Source organism: Sarcophilus harrisii, chromosome 4, assembly GCF_902635505.1.
Source record: "Sarcophilus harrisii chromosome 4, mSarHar1.11, whole genome shotgun sequence".
Classification (NCBI taxonomy): Eukaryota; Metazoa; Chordata; class Mammalia; order Dasyuromorphia; family Dasyuridae; genus Sarcophilus; species Sarcophilus harrisii.
The window spans coordinates 191,765,310-191,778,036 of NC_045429.1; positions in this window are offsets into that span (position 1 = coordinate 191,765,310).

A 12,727-nucleotide genomic window follows, 5' to 3' on the forward strand; every position below is an offset into this window, starting at 1 on the left:
TCATCTTTGTTTGTATGAAGAGCCTTAATTTTCATTTCTTGAATTATTAGTAATTAAAATGATTTTATATGGTCTGTAACTTTTTTCCTTCCTTTGAAAACTATCTGTTTACACTTTGACTTTTTATCTAATTTACTTAGTGGGAAAGATAATATATAAATACCCGTGCATAAAAACATATAGGCAGAGAAACACAATGAGATCATCTCAAAGGGATGGCTCTAACAATGGGGCTGGGGTGAGGAAAATTACAAGACTTAGAAAGCACTTTTATAAAACTGAATTTCTGAATTAGAAAGCAGGGTATCTAAGAGGCACAGGAAAGGAGTGGGGGACAGTATCCCAGGCCTGAAAGACAGCCAATGCAGAGGTATGGAGTTGCAAAATGGAGCACTGGAGGGGGAATGGTTGGAGGGAGAGTGGAAGGGGACAGTAAGTAGAGCAGTATAGCTGAACCATAGCTTATGCTAAGAGGAATAAAATTTAAGAAAACTGAAAAGATAGGAAAGAGTCAGGTTGTGAAGGGTTTTAAAATTCAAAGAGGACTTTTTATTTGATCCTGGAGGTAATAGGGAGTTATAGAAGTTTATTTGGGTATGCAACATTGTAACCAAAATATAACCCTTATTCTTAGGGAATTTACAATTCATTGGGGGGGAGGGGGTAAAATACCAACTTAGATAGCTAAGACATCCAATATTACATAATAATTGCAATCAAGAGTTTTAAAACAAAGAATTATAAAAGGACTGAATGGATAGTTTATTATTAATCATTTGATTCAGGAAAATGGTTCCTGAAAAAAAAAAGCAGCATTTCAGTTAGGTTATAGATCTGTTAAAAATTTAACAGGTAAAGAGGACAAATCAATTCAATTCAATGTAACGAGTGTTTACTAAGTCTTTTCTATATAACAAGCACAATTGTATTAGATTCCTGGGATACCAAAAACAAAAACAAAAAAAAATAGGTCCTATCTGGGGGTGAATAACAGGCACACAGCTAAGTAAATACAAGGTAATTCAAGGAGGAAGAGAACTAAGGAGCTCAGGAGTTAGAATTAATCTGTTAAAGCATGAGATATGACTACTATGTAATGATTCTTTAGAAACATATTTACCAGGATTTATGGTGGGACCAGAGCTAAGCCTTGTAGGAAGTTAGAGATTCTAAGAGATTGTGGTGAAGAGGAAGAATATACTGAGAATAAGGGCATAGCACAGAATTTGGAATGATATGGCTCATCTCCTAAAATCCCCATTGAAAGAAATTATCATTAATAACCAATGATTTGGGGATAATCAGAGTTCCTCCCCTTTTTTCTAAAATTCTGACTTCAAATTAAGTTTCTTGAAGGAAATGACTAAAAATGAGATTGGATTAACTTTGTTAAAAATCTTATTCAGATCTCACCCACTCATGTTTGGAGGGAGATAAATTCTTTGAATATATTTCCCAAGACTGGAGGTGGTCTGGGTATTGGGATAGTTTCTCTTTGATATGTCACTCTCATTGTAATATTCATCTCTCATTAATTGTTAACCAATTGTTAAGTTGATTGCCATAAAGTTTCCAAAGGATATATAAGCCATGAACTCCCTGCCATGATTTTCTTTGATCTAAGAAAGAGATAGCCAAGTGACCATCTTTCTATTGAAATATTGGCATTATTAATACAATGATTAAAGTACTCAGAAATTATGTCTTTTGGACTTTTTAAACACATATCATCCATCTCTATATTAGTGAGCAGCCTTGCCTACTCTTTCTTAGCAAAAACAAAATCCCAAAGACATGGAAACAGTTCACTTCTGCTGAAATATGGACAATAATATATTTGGAAAGCAATGACTATCTCACAGTTGGTGAGGAGGGTGAAACTTCAAAACCCTTTTCTACTTCCTCTGTACTTCAGGTACTAATCCTTGAAACCATCTAAAAAATGAGACCTAAACTGAGTACACAATAAGTGCTCCTTCACACACTCAAGAGTAATCTACTGGGGAGTGGGGAAATTCTAAATTCTTTTTGTTCACTTGATGTCCTTGAATTTGTGTATTTGGAAATCAGGCCTTGAAGGTCCTTTCTGTATCTTTAAGGGTTGGCAGATGGGGAGGTTGTACCTTTTTCAATTTGAGTGTTAAGTTCAAGAGGAGGAACGTCTTCATTCAATAAGCCAGCAGCAGCAAAATAGGAGCTTCCTCTATCACGTTACTATGGGAACACATGGATTTTTTTTTTTTTTGCTATAGTTTCCCCCTCCCCACCAGTGCCTCATAAATGTGGTCAAGATTAATATATAGGCAGCTGTTGAGCTTGCTGCAAATAGGAAGCCCAGAACCTACCTACCTGAGGGAGAAAGAAGCTGATAAAAATATTTTTTTTCCTCCCCAGCTTGCAAAACAATTGATTGTCCCCTCTGCAATCTTAGGGTTTCCTGCTGAGCCCTCAGATTTGCCCCTTGAGCTTGTTGCCTAGGTGACCAGTGATTGGGAAGATTGGGGACAGGTGTAGTTCTGTTTGAGAAATATGTCCTTCTGATGCATGGCAGCCAGAAGTGATTCATCCAAAGGACAACAGTTCAGCACCAACAAAGAAGAATGCATTTTCACAAACACATTCTTCCCACCTTTCTTTGTTTTGTATTGTTCACCACTGTTTTTCTCCTCAGAATAAACCAAAGTAGCCATCTCAACCTTCATATATACTCCAAGGTCCAGGACTTCTGGATTGATGGAAGATGGATGACCTCTGTATAAATACCTAGCCTCTGAATAGAAATTCATCTTTGGAAAAAATAGCAATCTACAAGCATTCATTAAATCCTTCGTAGGTGCCAAACACTATGGTATTGTTGTAGATAGAGAGACAAAAGCAGACCATTTCCTGTTCTAAAAGAGTTTTTATCCTATCGTAAGAGACAATATTATTATATAAGTATATACAGAAAGTCATCAAAACTTATTTAAGACTTAAGCAGAAAGTTTGATTTTTCACTTGGGGCAGACATGTGTGAGTTTGAAAGGAGGGATGTATTCATGACTAGATTGGAACAAATGCAGAAAGCAACTGCTTAATACATTGCATTCTAGTATTAGGTGTTAGCAAATATTTTATCTGCATACATTTCTAATGCTCATCTAATAATGTTTATGAAACAGAACTACTAAAGGATCTGATTGGATGATTACATTTATATTGGGGGACACTTGCTGTTAGTTCTCTGCTCTTCCACTTCTCTTTATAGCTTGTCAACCATTTGACTAGAGTAATCACCTACTATGTGCCAGGCACTGTGCTAGGTTCTGAGAATATCAAAAAAAAGACAGCACCTGCTCTCAGTAATAATAGAGGAGACCACATAGAAACAAGTGTGTACAAGCTACACTGAGGATAAGTTGGAAATGAGCACCAGAGGTGAGACATTAACATTGGAGGGAATGGAAATGGCTTTTTGTAGAGAGTAGGATTTTAATTGGACTTTAAGGTAATCAGGAGGCAGAAATAATGAGGGAATGCATTTCAGGAATAGGGAATAGCCTGGAGAAAGTACTTTGTATATATTTTGCACAAACTTACATATATATATATATATATTATATATATATATATATATATATATATGTTGTCTCCTTAAGATCAGACTATTGTTTTTGCCTTTGTGTTCCTAGCACCTTTTAATCCAGTACCTGGTACATAGGAGGTATCCAATTGTTTCATTCTTTGTGGCCCAATTTAGGGTTTTCTCCCCAAAGATATTGGAGTGTTTTACCATTTCCTTCTTCAGCTTGTTTTACAGATAAGGAAACTGAGGCAAACTAGATTAAGTGACTTACCCAGAGTCACACAACTAGCAAGTGTCTAAGACTAGATTTAAATTCAGGAAGATGAATCTGTCTGACTCCAGACCTGGCACTATATCCCCTTTCCCACCTAGCTGCCTCACATAGAAGGTACTTATTAAATTTTTATTGATTGATTGATTAAGGTATGACTAGTATGGAGAATACCCCAGTGTGGAAACCCACTCACCCATAGAAATAAGCAAGTTCTTTGAAACTTAATATCTTAAATTTTGTCTTAATATTGTCTGGAGGGTACTAAAGAATTAAGTTATTTCTCCAGGATCATACATCTAATATGTTAGAGGTAGTTTTTTAGATTCTGTGCATTATGTTATACTGCTGAATGTAAATAGGCTTGTTTCTCCCCAGAGCTGTAGAATAAACAGATGAAAATGTCATAGTGAGTATTGACCTTTACAAGGGACCTTTAACAAATGTTTTGGACATTTTCCTTATCAAGGCTGGTTTAAATTTATTTGGTTGAAGGGGAAAAAAGCCTCAGTAATTGGGCATGGTAGTCATCTATTTAGAAGTGGTTAGTAGAATGTTTTCTCTGAATTACGACCAGTGGGTCATCTGTGACTGTGGAAGGGAGGATCATAATTAGCCACTCCTTACCCTAGTTCTCTGTCTCTCTCTCCTTGTTATTGTATCTTTCCACTTTAGGGAATCTAGGTCAATGAGATGTGTGGGTGAGAGAGGAACAGAGAAAAGGGGAAAAATTTAAGCTAGGCAGTTTTTGAAAGATAAACTTAATAACTTGTTGTTGACTCAAACAAACAAAAGACAATTTTCAAGGTAACACAGAATATTTTGAAAACTACTTGTATATAATTTGTATAACCCAGGTTGGATAACATTATGTATAAATAAATAATGATCTTTAAGGTTCTTTCAGACATCTGGATAAGGCTTACAGGACCATCCTAAAAAACCTTATTGTTTTATTGGGCTGGCACAAATTTGGCTGATACTTATACCTTCATTAAAGATCTAACTGGAAGGAGAGGAAAGTATTGGGCTAATTAAGTATATATTAGAGACTAAATGGGCAGATATTGTCAGCCTTGGGGAAAGAAAGATATTATTCTAAGAGACTGAACTTTTAAAAACACAAAATGAAAAAGAATGAGATGTGACTCTGAAAGCAATTTATCCTTGATATGACAATTATTCAACAAGTAGAAAAAAGCTAGAAGGAAATAATAGTGTTTTTTTCTCAATATTTCCTGAGTGGCAAAACCATGGAAATAACATAACCCCCTGCCACTGATGAGACTTTCTTGGAAATAAATTATAGGCAGAAGAAAGAAAAAAGTTAGAAGAGAGTTAGTGTTGTTAGCTGAGTGATACTTGTTTTCTCCCATTTAGTTAGGTACCATGGGAGGCTTCATCCATTTGGACTTGCTGCATTGGGGAAAACCTAAGTAGGAGTACTGAATTTGTTGTTTTGGGTAAAAACTTAATAAGGTGCAATTAGAAGATAACTGGGAAAAAGCAGAATTGAAATAGCTCTCCTCGAGCAATTTGGAACTATATTTAAAAAGTTATCACACTGTGTATACCCTTTGATCCAGCAGTATTACTACTGGGCTTATATCCCAAAGAAATATTAAAGAAGGGAAAGGGACCCATATGTACAAAAATGTTTGTGGCAGCCCTCTTTGTAGTGGCTAGAAACTGGAAATTGAATGGATGCCCATTAATTGGAGAATGGCTGAATAAATTGTGATATATGAATATTATGGAATATTATCGTTCTATAAGAAATGACCAGCAGGATGAAAACAGAGAGGCTTGGAGAGACCTACATGAACTGATACTGAGTGAAATGAGCAGAATGGGGAGATCATTATACATGGCAACAACAATACTACATGATGATCAATTCTGATGGATGTGGCTTTCTTCAACAATGAGAGGATCCAGATCAGTTCCAACTGATCTATAATGAACCAGCTACACCCAGAGAAAAAACTCTGGGAAATGAGTATGGACCAGAACATAACATTCCACTCCTTCTATTATTGCCCGCTTGTATTTTTGTTTTTCTTCTCAGGTTATTTTTACCTTCTTTATAAATTTGATCTTTTCTGTGCAACAAGATAACTGTATAAATATGTATACATATATTGCATTTAACATAAACTTTAACATATTTAACATGTATGGGACTACATGCCATCTAGGGGAGGGGGGAGGGGGAAGGAGGGGAAAAGTTGGGACAGAAGGTTTTGCAAGGGTCAATGTTGAAAAATTACCCATGCATATGTTTTGTATATAAAAAGCTATAATAAAAATAAAATTAAAAAAAGAAACTAACTCTAATATCCAACTAAAAAAAGAAAAGAAAAGAAATGGCTCTCCTCCCAGCAAGCATTTCTTCGGGGAATGGGGAATAAGGGTGGAATCTTCTGGAACAAAGTCACATAATTGATAGATCTCGAAATGGGAGACTGATACTGGAGGAAAATTGATTATAATATTCAAATGAACCCCATGAGTTGGAAAGGTTATTTGAGTTCTTGCCATTTATATTTTTTATACCAACAGTTCTTCCCTGCTCCCTTCTTCTAGACTTTTGTCTATTTCACCATCAGCATTGGCTGCTTTTTTTTCTTTTATATGGTAATCTCATCTTGTCCCTGGACCCCCCACCTCTCACTCCACTCTCTCTTTCCTTTTCCACCTCCATAATTTCTTTTTGCGTAGTTACAGTGCCCTACCTTAGTCAGAGGTGAAAGGTTTTGCTCTACACAAAACATGTCCATGATGATGGAAGTGTCTACAGTTCCCAGTCAAAGGACTGAAAAAGTCAAATAGCTTGATCAGCAATGAATAACTCCTTCTTGGTTTATTTCCATAAAGATCACATGGCCTGATCTAGGGGTGAAAATATTTCCTCATTTCAGTTGAAGGAGTATAACTACTCCAAAACAAAGTATGTTCCATCTGGAATGCCTGTGTTGTTGGTTGTTGTTGTTTTTAATAGATAATGTAGATGAAATTCAGAGAAAAACACTAAAAAAACAAACAAACAACAACAACAACAACAAAAAAAAAACCCAGAAAAATGTGGGGAATGACCTTAAGAGAATGACTAGAGGCAATCAGTATGACAATTATAGTGAAAAAGACCCAAGCTTTTGAATCACAATATCTGGATTTGAACTCCAATTCTATTACTATGTGTATAACATTAATCAACTTGCTTAATGAGTCTCAGTGTTTTTTTCCTTTGCACAATGTGAGAGACTAGATTAAATGATCTCTAACTCCAAAATCTTATGATTTTTGTTATCTTATCTTTGTAAATAATCTTTAGGGAGGATCATATCCCAGAAAGGCAAATGCTAAAAACCAAATGATGACTCATGTGTCCACCCACAGAGACAAGTTTTCTTCTGGGAATTGTAGGCTTGAGCCCAGCTTCTTAAACTGTGTCAAGACCCCATGTGGGGTTTTATAACTGAATTTGGGAATAACAAAATTATGATTTATTATCAGTAAATGTTCAATTTCTATATCTATTTTATATGCCTATATACCCAAGGCCATGTAAAAATTTATTGGGCAAAAATGAGTCAAGAATAGGAAAAGTTAAGAATCTCTGGTCTAGAATAAGGAAATCTGGCCTGAGTCCTGGAAAAGAACTCATTATGGATGTTCAGCAGAATACTCCAACTATGATTATCAGTTACTATAAATTAATGCGCCAGACCCACATAGCTTTTAGAAAGAAGTATCTTCTATGGCAGAATTTGTATAAAACATATTCCTGCTAAAGTCTCCACATTCTCCATAAAGAAATACAAAGTATAAAGGAAAAAAAACTCAGACTTAATGATGCAGTCCTCAATGGTGCATTGCTCTGAGGCAAGAAGGGAGAAAGAACTGATAGAGATGATTTTAGCTTCATGGTCCCACCCTCTGGGGAGGTGGTCCAGTCTGAAATCTAAGTTATATTGAAACCATGAGCCCTACTCTCTGTAGGGGTCTCAAGTAGTCTTACTTTGCCACACCTTGTCAGAAATCCCAGACATGTCCCTGAGGTTAAATTTTCCCTATAAAAACTACTTGTAGGCCAGCCTATGGCACCTGCCTTTCTTTGGGTCAGTCTGCCAGTTCACTCTGCATCCTGGTGTCTTTCCCCTTATCCCTCCCCAATGCCACGTGATATCTCTCTTAACTCCATTAAGCTTCTCAATCCTACTTTTCTTTTTTGCATCTAACTAACTCTTTTAGGGTACAAAGTCCCTTTCAGGATTTAGCCTGCCAGCTGAGGACATGTACCACTCTCATGGGGTGCTCCCTTTCTACTGGGTAATTGTGAATTCCATTAAGGGACTTGTCTTTCATATTCTCTCCCACTCTATTTCATATTTACCATTCCCAGTTTCTATTATAACACTTCATTTTGTGTTAGGATTCTTACAAAGTGATAAGTCAGTTGTCTAATTTTAGCATCGTGCTTAGCAGTTCTCTAGTTCAGAGTTCACACCTTTCACACTTTTAAGAGTTTACACATTAGTTCACACATTAGCGTTAAAGATTCACAATTAGAGATTCAGTATGAGATTCACGAGTTCAGATTCACAAGTCATAGCTCCCATAATCCCACTCTTGGAGGAGAAATCAACCTTTGATTTCACACCTTTAAGATATCATATATAAGAAGCTCTTGGAGCCTCAGCCAGAAGTCAGTTGGGTAGATTGAGAGCCAGAGTTCAGTCGGGAGATTTAGAGCCAGGATTCAGAGAGAGATGGAGGCTGAAGCTGAAGCTGGAAGAGACAAAGGATTAGTGACAAGAACTATCAGAACCAAAGAAAACTAACCAGGATATTTTTGGAAGAGACAATAAAGGAATTGAACTTTTAACAGCTGGCTGCATTTGAGGTGATTATTACATTGAACTGAACCTAAAACTGCCTCCAGAAGCCCCCAGAGAAACCTGCTCCCAGAGAACTTTATATTATAGAGAAGAGAATATTACAATTTTGTCTGTAAATTTTTCCTTAAATAAATTTACCTTTGGCCGATGTAAATGGCCATTGTTAATTCCTCACATGACTAAACCCCAATTTTTGATGCCTAAAATCATTAGCACATCATTAGCACACATTTGACAAAAGGGTTTTGTTAGAGGTCCTGGCTACTAGAAGTTTTTTTTTCCCCTTTATGGGGAAACTCATGAAGTCCTCCTCAAGTATGGTTGAGTTACTCACAGGACCTTGACTCTGCCTTTACTCATTATTTCCAATTCATCCTCAGCTCCTGGTACAGTCACTTGTTTCAGCAGCTATTGTTTTAGGACATTGGTAAGATGCTGTTTAAAAGTCCAAATATGTTCCTCTGACGTTCAGAAGGTCCTCTTCTGATCAAGGAGAGAAGGGGAGAGGACTGAGGAATTTTCTTCCTCTCTCCTTCCTTGCTTCCTTCTTTCCCCCGTGATTCTTTCTCAGATATTTAAGAGCCTTCTACCACTAAGCTTCCAGATAACTGAATCTTCAGTTCCAAACTAGGTTATTGATTTTATACAAGCCTTTTAAGGCATAACCGAGTTCCTCAAATCATCTGAATAAACTCTCTGTAGTCCCTATTTGAATGCCAAAAATTTCCCAGTTTTATTTATACATACATCACTAGTCTTGTGGTCTCATCTTATAAAAGTATTGAGATAAAGGCTAAGTGGGGTAGGATGATTGAAAGAGTCACCTTAAATAAGTAACCCCTAAGTGAACACTAGGTAACTAGTCATCCCTTCAGGAAGTTTATAGGTCAGGAATGAATTGGGCCAGGCTGAATGAAAATTGAATGACTATTCCAGAGTGAACTGAACCTTTACTTGGGATACAAGTAAAGTGGAGTAGTAGATCAAGTACTGAATTTGAAATTAGGGACATCCAGTTTAAATTTTTGCATAAGATTATCTGGCCAAATCACTTAAATTCTCTATGCCTCAATTTCCTCCTGCATAGAATAAGGGGGTTGGAAATAATAGGCTTTTATTATTATTAATAATAATCTTGCCCAATCTGCTGTATTATAGTCAAGAAAAGAGAGCTGATTTTTTGTGGTGGCAAAGAACTGAAAAATGAATAGATGCCCATCAGCTGGGGAATGGCTGAATAAGTTATGTGTATATATAAGAATGGAATATTTTTATTCTATAAAAAATGATGAACAAACTGATTTTAGAAAGGCCTGGAAAGATTTACACTAACTGATGCTGAATGGAACAAGCAGAACCAGGAATACATTGTACACAGTAACAACAAGATTGTACAATGATTAACTATGAAAGACTTGGTTTTTCTCAGTGATTCAGTGATCCAAGATAATCCCAATAAACTGCATAAAAAACTCCTTCTGCATGCAGAAAGAGAACTCTGGAGGTTGAATGTAAATCAATACATACTATATTAACTTTTTTTTCCTGTTTCTTTTTTCTCTTGTGTTTTTTCTCCTTTGTTCTGATTTTTCTCCCCCAACATGATTCATAAAGAAATGTGTATTTTAAAAATCAGTATACATGTATAACCAGAAAAAAAATTGAAAAAAGAGAGCTGAGATTCTTTCAACTCAACTTCAACAATATATAACATATATATATATATATATATATATATATACATATATATATATATAATATACAGTAACTATGTAACATATCCAAAAAAGAATGAAAGATTTTAAGAGATTGAGGAGCACTAACAATGAATGTATAAGGAAAAACCTGTCTTAAGTGATGGTATCTGAGTTGAGCTTTGAAAAGAGCTTGAGAGAGTGAGGTGGGAGATGGTTCCAGGCTAGGGAAAGCCCATTCAAAGGTACAGGAACTGGAGAGAATGTTGTTTAGTAGAAGAAGCCAGTAAGTAAGCATGACTGCAATATGGAATGTGTAAGGAGTGGAGTGAGATGCAAAATCATTTTGGAAAAATAATTTAGCATCAAAGCCATGGGAGAAGAGGGGATAGAGAGATGGTGCAATGGACAGATCAACAGCCTTGAGTCAGTGATTGAGATCCTGAATGAGAAACTTAAGAATTGATCCCTGAGGCAAGCAAGGAGAAGGCACTAAAAGAGAATGGTTTAGCTTCATGGCCCCACCCTCTGGGGAGATAACTCAGTTTGAAAGTCAAATTATGTCGAATCTCTGAACCCCATCCTCTGTAGATGTCTCAAGAAGTCTCACCTTGGAGTGCCCTGTAGAAATCCCAGTCATATCTCTAAAGTTAAATTTTCTCTATAAAATCTACTTATAGGCTATCCTATGGATGCTGCCCTCCTTTGGGGCAGTCCATCATCATGGCACTCTGCCTCATGGTGTCTTTCCCCTTTCCTTTCCCCCATGCCATCTGCCTTCCCTAACTTCTCTATGTAACCCCACTTCTCCTCCTTATAGCTGTCTTTTAGGGTGCTAAGTCCCTTTCAGTATTTAACCTGTCAGCTAAAGGTATGCCCCATCTCATGGAGTGCTCCCTTTCTACTGGATAATTGTGAGTTCACTGAGATACTTGTTTTTCATAATTCTCCCACTCTATTTTATATTTACCATTCCTGGCTTCTATTGTATCCCTTCATTTTGTCTATAACTTCTTTCCTAAACAAATCCACCTTTTGCCAAAGAGAATGGCTATTGTGAATGCTTCCCATGACTGAATCCCAAATTTTGGTGCCTAACATCATCTGGTGTCTACATCACCCACATCATCTTGGTACATAATCCATATCATCAGGAGAATTTAAATTTAAATCTGAATTCAGCACTTATATGTGGTGTAATCCTGGGACCCTGTGTGCACACAACTCTGAGTACTTCCAAAAACAAAGAAGCCATATAGGGGAGTTCTTATTATATCCCAGAGGTAAGAGAAACTCACTGAACCTTCTGAACAAGAGTATGACATTTTTTTGACTTGTTATTTTTCCAGATTATTTATTTGATAGATATGTGGGTGAAAAATAGATTGAAGAAGGGCAATCCTGGAGGCAAAGAGGCTAATTACTTTATTTGCTAGGTTTCCTGAATTTTCCATTACTAGTCTCCCTTTCATTAAGAGACAAAAGCAGCAAGCAACAGTTTGTACTTGTCTTTACCTGGGGTAAGCTATTTCTCATTCCAGGTAGGAGTTGGGGAGCAGGGAGAGCTGTGGCATTATGTGTTAGGCTGACCTAATGATTACAATGTGGGATTGAGGAGTTAGGTCATTCTCCCCTGCTTAATTTTGCCCTTGATTTATTATTCTCATCTGAGAAAGCCTCCTCTAAGAAAGGAGCCTCCTCACAGTGTATTTTTCTCTGGAGGAGAATGGGTTTTTAATTCATAAATGAACTCAACTCTAAACTTTCTCCCTTATTCTCTTCCTTAGGTTTGTCTTGAGAAGAAAGGGAGAGAGAAAAAAATAGTGATTATTTTGATATGAATGAAGCCCGATCTCCTCAGGCTCCATTCCAAGAGCAGGAATAGATGGGGAATGTCATTTAATGAAGTACAATCATAAGAACAGATTATGGGTCAGCTAATTTTTTTCTTTTAGAAAGGAGATGCTGAATGTAACAATGATGAACCCTTTAACTAAGAGGAAATGTTACACTTTGTGAAATACAGCAATGAAGAAGTATAGTAGGAAAAGTACTGCTTTTGGAGTCTGGAGACCCAGGTTTTTATTCTGGCTTTGTCAATGTACAGCTAGGTGACTTGGGGCAAATTATTGAATTTCTCTGGGTCTTATCTCAAATACAGATGGAAAAGGTAAAAACAAATTATTGTACAGAATCAGTCTTAGAGTTAGGAAAAATTTTGAGAGTCATCTTATGTGATCTATGACTGAAAAGAATTTCTGCCCTAAAGATACTTAAAGGGTATCCAATTTATTCA